The sequence below is a fragment of the Arachis hypogaea genome, chromosome 12, assembly GCF_003086295.3.
Source record: "Arachis hypogaea cultivar Tifrunner chromosome 12, arahy.Tifrunner.gnm2.J5K5, whole genome shotgun sequence".
Lineage (NCBI taxonomy): Eukaryota > Viridiplantae > Streptophyta > Magnoliopsida > Fabales > Fabaceae > Arachis > Arachis hypogaea.
In genome coordinates, this window is record NC_092047.1 from 96,732,967 (window position 1) to 96,740,781 (window position 7,815).

The following is a 7,815-nucleotide window of genomic DNA, read 5'->3' on the forward strand; positions in this document are numbered from 1 at the left end:
TGAGAGAGAATTTTTTAACGATGAATGTTTTTTTTTCGCTAAGGTCTTCTGACATTTGTACTTTTTCTTTATCCTTTTTTTTTGTTCTTCTTTAGACTAGAATGTATTAGAGTCTGAGTGGATGGATTAGAAGAGCTACCAACACTAAATGAATCATGTGTTGATGCACCGAATTGAGTTAAAAATAGTAAGAATATTGGAGTAATATTTTCGATAAAAGTTAAATATGGATGAAAATGGATAATGTGGTCTTTATGAATTTTGATTATTTGGTTGAAAAATAGAAAATTGATTATTATAAAGAATTTGAAAATTGAAATTAGAAATATTTTGAGTTCGGACTTTAAAATATATTTGGTAGCGTCAAGTTTTGATTTTGAATTTGAGAGTCTAAAGTAAAGGTTAAGATTGTTGAGTATTTGAATTTTGAAAAAAAAATTGTAAGTAATTGAAATGAGTTGAATTAGTTTAAATTATTTTTTTGAATAAAAAAATACTATTAAAATTTTAGTTTTATAAATTTAAAAAAATTAGAATAAATTATGAGAATATGAGTATATATAAATAATATATATAGAGTAATAAAATATAATTTATTAATAATAACAATAATATATTAACGATCGTATATTTTTATTAATATATATGTAACATATATGTAATGGTCATTGTTACGAATTTGACCTTCAGATTTCTCACTTGCGATAGCCTTCGAACCCGGATTTTCGGGTTCGAACCGCTTCTTTCTTCTAGAAGGCCCAAAATTGGCTTACTAGATTGTCTAACTAACATTCAAATTCGAATATCCCCTTTATATTGACTAAATAAGATAAGATAAGATAAATTACCTTCACCTATACAAAGGGGAGCCCCAGGCCCCCTCAGGTACGTCACTCACTCATTTCACACATCTTATACCTCTCAAATCTATTTTGACTTGGGCGTCAGAATGTCTTTGCAGGTACCACCCCCGTCGCTCCAAGAAGACGATCCAACAGCCGTTTCAACTCGTAAGCCTCTGATCCATCTCACAACACGAACCAGAGGCCTCCAGTACATTGGCGTCGTCTGTAAGGACTGCTAACTCGTGGCGGCATGACGGAGAACCTCGAGGAGCAACCCTCAAACTCACTCACTTGATTTCTTGCTTGTAACTGAGAGAAAAAGGAATAATGTTTCTTCAACTTGTAATCACCTTCTTAGTGATAACACTCTTTATATACCTTCGCCCTACTCCAACGGCAAAATTCCAAACCTTCCGAGCCCACAAAGTCCCGTCTCCCTTTAGTGGGACACCTCCACCTCTTGGACCCTCTCATCTACCACTTCCTCATCCATCTCTCCAAGTGCCATGGCCCCATCTTGTCCTCTACTTTGGCTCCATGCCCACCATGGTCACCTACGACAACTCTGTCGCCATGGTCCCCTTCGAATCTTACTGAAAGTTCATAAGGAAGCTCATCATGAACGACCTCCTCAACGCCACCTCTATGGCCAAGCTCAAACCCTTCAGGAGCCAAGAGATCAAGAAAGTTCTCAAGGTTTTTGCATAGATGCGGGAGACTGCCAAATCGTGGCAGCATGATGGAGAACCTCGAGGAGAAATCCTCCAGCCACCACCACAACTCAAACCTACGAAGCCCAACTCTTGAACTCCAAGATAACACTCCTCCCACCCAGCACCCACGGGAGGATAATAAGCGCAGTGTATCGCCAACCAACCCCGACCTAGTAACAACCAAGAGAGGACAACCGTCCTCCCACTGAAGCCCAGTCACCCGACGGCCTAGGAAAGAAGGCGGTCCAGATAATCCAAGAGCTGTACCTCAAGGTGCAAAACCTCGAAGGTCGAGTTACACCCAAAGAACAGTACCACCCGGAGCACACAAACCAAGCGACTTCTAGGATTTGATCTTACCGTGATACCAGGAACACCTAATGGCCTTCAAGGCTAGGATGAATCTAAAAGGAGCTACCGATACGGCTCGGTGCAGGGCCTTCCTGGTAACCTTAGCCGACCCCGCAATAAAATGGTTCAATGCCCTCCCGAACGGCTCCATAGCTAGCTTCCATAATATCTCCAGAAAGTTCATGGCCCAGTTCACCACCAAAATCACCAAAGCTAAACCCCCCATTAGCTTGTTCAAAATCACCAGAGACAAGACGAATCGACGAGGAAATACCTCGATAGGTTCAATGATGAGTGCCTAACGGTCGACAGACTCACGGATTCCGTCGCCAGTCTTTCTCTGACCAACGGCCTCATATACGAGGACTTCCGAAAATATCTCACCACCAAGGTAAGCCAAGTCGTGGCCTATGCACAAAAATTCAAAAAGTAGCAAGGGAATACAAAAACGACGAAGAGGTGAGTCAAGTCGTGGCCGCTAATAAATGGCAACACGGTACCTCGTAATAACCCGCCACCAAGAGAGACCCAGAAAGAATACCACAAACCCTTAAACACCAACCGACCACTCAGGATGGAAAAGTTCTCAAACTACACCCCCTTACTCGCTTCCATTATGGAGATCTACCACCAAATAGCGAAACGAGGCATCCTGCCAAAAGGATGACAACTGAAGGAATGGACAAGCGACAACAAGAGCCTGTACTGCGACTACCACCAAGGATACGGGTACAAAACCGAAGACTCCTTTGACCTAAAAGACGCCCTTGAACAAGCCATCCGAGACGGCAAACTCTCCGAGTTCGCCAAAATCATCCGAGAACCCAAAAGAATGGAAAAAGAAAGATCACCAGAACACGAAGGGCGCAACCTCAGGACATCACGACAACCATCCCAGGAAAAGCATGGAGGCCGACCCCTCCATAATCGTGAATGTCATCATTGGGAAGGACGCACCGGAAAAGTCAAAATAAGCACTGAAGAAAGATCTCAAAATCCTAGCCGTAAGAAACCAAGTACCAACCCCTCGGGTGCCAGAGGCGATCACAATCTCCCCTGACGATTGCCAACATGGCACCTCAGTGGAAAATGCCTCATTCGTCATCTCGGTGAAAGTCGGAACCGACATCGTGAAAAGAATACTAGTCGACACTGGAGTAGATTCCAACATCCTATTCAGAGGAGCCTTCGACAAGTTGGGACTCCGAAACCAAAATCTGCAAATCCACCGCAACGGAGCAACCGGACTCGGGGATAACTTTCTCAAACTGGACGGTTCCATAGTATTATCACTAACCATCGGAACCGGAAGCCAGAGAAAAACTATCCTTTCCGAGTTCATGGTCCTCAGAGACTCCACTACCTACAATATCATCCTCGAAAAGAAAACAATCAACGACCTATCCGCCGTTATCTTTACCAAATTCCTCATCATGAAGTTCCAAGCCGATAACGGCACCATCGAAACGATAGACGGGGACCGAAAAGCCGCAGTAGAGTGCGACAACACCAGCTTGGCCCTCCGCAAAAGATCTCGAGACGCAACGGGCATCTTCCTTGCCGACCTCGATGCACGCCAAGACCCGCGCAGAACCGTGGGAGGAAATGATGAAGAAGCAGAGCAGGCCCTTGCAGACGAAGTCAGGAGCATAGCACTCCTACATGAGCTAGCCCTAAAACAGAGAATAAGCCTAAGGTACAATCGCAGCACGATACGACGAGACTTCGGACCAGGAGACCTCGTCTTATGATGAAACGACATCGGTCCCTCCACTCCCGGAGAAGTGAAACTCACGCCCAACTGGGAGGGTCCCTACCGAATCAAGACAGTAATCGAAAAAGGAGCCTACAGGCTCAAAAGACTTGATGGGACCGAGCTCTTGAGATCCTTGAATGCCACCAACTTACGGCGCTACTATACGTAGAAACATCCTTCCGAAGCAACAAGATCGAGGTCATTTAAGACTATCTCTTTACCCTTTATTTTTTGCTTTTTTCGTTTTTATTTATTGCTTAAGTTGTCTAATCAAAACGGATATCCAAATAAGTAAACGACCACCCAGGAATCGATCAACCCGAAGCCAACAAAACGGATATCCAGATAACAGAACGAATATCTGAATAGCAGAACGGATATTCAAATAACAGAACGGATATCCAAAGAACAGAACAGAAATCCGAATAACAAAATGGATATCCAAATAACAAAACAGATATCCGAATAAGTAAACGGCTACCCCAGGATCGATCACCCCAAGGCCACACAAAACGGATATCCAAAAAACGGTGGCTCGGGGATCGATCACCCCGAGGTCAACAAAACATATATCAAAATAAGTAAATGGCTACCCGAGAATCGATCACCCTGAGGCCAACAAAACGAATATATAAAAAACAAAGTGGATATCTAAATAAGTTAAACGAATACCCCTAGAAATCGATCACTTCCGAGGCTAGTAGAATGGGTATCCAAATAAGCTAGATATGCAAAGTATTAAAATCAGCCTACCAAGAGGCCTAAAATAAGTTCATAATAACAGTCCAAAAATGCCACATAAAACAAGCATGAGCTGATGATCTTCCAACTCGCGGAAAGCCGAACTCACCAACATTCCGCCAATCGGCACAAGATGACATCACTTCCTTTTCAGGCCCTTCACGGCATCCCGATAATAGAAAACCAAACTCATCAACAAAAGTGGCGTTAAGGTCTAAGCTAATGACTTTCCAACTCACGGAAAGCAGAATCCACCAACATTCCGCCAATTAGCCAGGATGACGTCACGTCCTTTCCAGGCCCCTTACAGTCTCTAAAACTACAAAGAACCGAACTCCCCAACAACTCAACATTGAGACCAAGCAAACATGCTCTCATGCTCTGGGGACAACTGTTACGGATCCGACCTTCGGATCCCCCACCCGGGATAGCCTATGAACCCGGATTTCTGGGTTCGGACCGCTTCCTTCTTTTAGATGGCCCAAAATTGGCCTACTAGATCGTCTAACCAACATTCAAATTTGAATATCTCCCTTATCTTGGCCAAACAAGATAAGATAAGATAAACTACCTCCACCTATATAAAGGGGAGCCCCAGGCCCCCTCAGGTACCTCATTCACTTTATACCTCTCAGATCCATTCTGACTTGAGCGTCGGAGTGTCTTTGCAGGTACCACCCCCCATTGCTCCAGTCAAATAATCCGGCATCCGCTTCGACCTTTTCAATCCATCTCTCAACCCATACCGAAGCCCTCCAGTACAATCATATATTATTAATTTATTAACATATATGTAATATGTATTTTTATTTTTTTATTAACTTATCATATTACAAAATTTTATTTGATGTTCAAAGTTTCTCTTTATAGGGATTCCCTTCCTCGATCCAAGAGAAAGGACTCTCTTGGTCTTCCACTCTAACACACAAAATTTTACCAAAATTTTTATGTCAGAATATAGTAATCTCTTTAACGGATACATTGGAATTGCTCTAATATACAGATACATTGGACTTGCTCTAATATATCACAAGAAATAGTTAAACCTAGTGATAGTTAAACTGCTCCTCATCTTTCAAGCCAACTATTAAGACTTAAGAGTGATGGAAGGTTAAAAGAAAATGGTAAAAGTGTAGAGAAGGGTTGGACTAAGAGAAATTCAGAGTTTTACAAAAGAAAAAATAATTATTTGTGTTTATTAATTTTATGAACACTGATAAAAATATTCCTTAAAGAGAAAACTAATATTATACGCTTAAAATATGAATTTTATGTGACAAAAATATACAAATTTTAAATTTTTGTTGATTTTTTAATAAAATTTTTGAATTACCTTCGATCTTTATCCTTAACCTCAACTCCACTCCTATCCATTCTTTCTTAGATCTCAAATTTTCACAATCTTCCATTGACATTATATTAATTACCTTCTCTCTTCTTTTTTACTTTATCGCTGTCACTACTACTACCACCATGATAGCATCAACGTCAACTACTTCAACCCTTCTACCTAGCTATCAGCCCCACCTTTCTCTTTGTTCACTGTCACAACTATAATTACATTATCCTTTAAGAATAACAATCAATCAAATAACAAAAATATTTAGATTTTTATTTTTTTAAATCAAGAAAAGGTGGCGTCATTGACGACGTTGGCATTAATAGAGGAGAGACCGATGCCAATTGGGCTGCAAAGGACAAGGATAAAAATTAAGTCACAAAAATTGGAGGTGACGGGCCATCGCCACTGCCACCTCTCTCCCCCTCCTCCTTTGGCGCGTTTTTTCTCCCTCTCTGCTCTCCCTCCCAAACATACATTCCATGGTTGTTTCTCTTTTACACACACTTCATGATTTTTTTTTTTTGCACACACATACACATATTCTATGGTTATTTCTCTTTTACATATACACACAACTTTCATGGTTTTAGTTTGTTTTTCTTTGTCTCGTTTTAATTTGTTTTTTCGTCTTTCTCATCTCTATTGTTATATGTTGTTAATGAAGGTATGTAGACGGTGACAATGGTGAAGTGACATAATGGATAATGAAGTACAATGCTAGAGTTGATATAGATTGCATGGTGTGGTGGAAAGAAAATAGAGTTTCGGTGGAGGAGTAAGATGATATTTGAGTGTTGAGTAGAATTGGAAAAGGAACATTTTATATGTTAGCTTGCAGGAACTCGAGTTGAGGAAGCCAAAATCGTTAGAAGAGAAGAGAACGATGTGTCTAGTAAGATTGGAAAATGTGACGGACCAAGATAAGAGTATTAGGATAAAGGACAGAATAATAGATAAGAGAAAAGATGATTAAAGTGGCGATAACGAAGAGATGTAAAAATTTAAAATATTGTGAATTTTATTAAAAAATCAACAAAATTTTTATGAGTATAACATTAATTTTTTTATAGATACTTTCGTCAGTGTTTACAAAATTCATGGATATAAATGATTGTTTTTTTTTTAAATTAATTTTAGAAGTCTGATATAAATGATAAAATAATGATAGCTGAAAAAAGTAGTGATCATTGAATTAAACTCAGCCTTAAAAATAAATAGAATACTATTTTTTTCTATAAATGACATATACTTTTAAAGTTTTCATGTATTAATTTTAAGAAATATATGGATAATACTATACATTTACATTCAAATAAGCATTTATTCGGCATATTAGATACTAATTTAAATTTAAAGAGCAAGAACATAAAATAGATGGAACATAGAAGTGAGGATTACAATTAAATTTAATGATAGTATTAGTAGACTAAGGCTCATTTTGAAGAGATATTATTTTTGAAAAGTATAAAATTCTTATTTTATCTTTGGTAAATTAAAAATATATATATTTGTCTTAATTTTGAAAATTAAGAATATTTTTGAGAAAATATATAAAAATGTTGTTAATTTATATTTTTTAAAATTAAAATATTTAATATAGCTTTATATATACTTATTGAAAAAATATTTTTGTTTTTATTTATCAAATGTATTTGTTATAATTTTTGAAAGATCATTTTTAAAAGACTAAAGTGATTTAGTAAAGTTTTTATTTTTTAAAAATAATTTATAAAAATTAGCTTTTAAAAGATAATTTTTTAAAATTTGTAATATCTATATTTAGTAAATTAAATTAAAAATAATTTTTAATAAACATAAGTAATAATAAATATATTTGATAAATAATTTTTAAAATTTAAAAATATTATAATAGACATTAATATAAAAATTAGATTTAGACGTTAATTAATACATGAAATTATATTAGATATTTTAATTTTAATAAACATAAATTATCTTTAAAAAATTTCGCTTTTAAAAATTTTAAAAGCAATTCTATTTTTTAAAAGATATAAACACACATATATAATTTTTTTGATTTATTAAACACAATTAAAAAATTTGTAC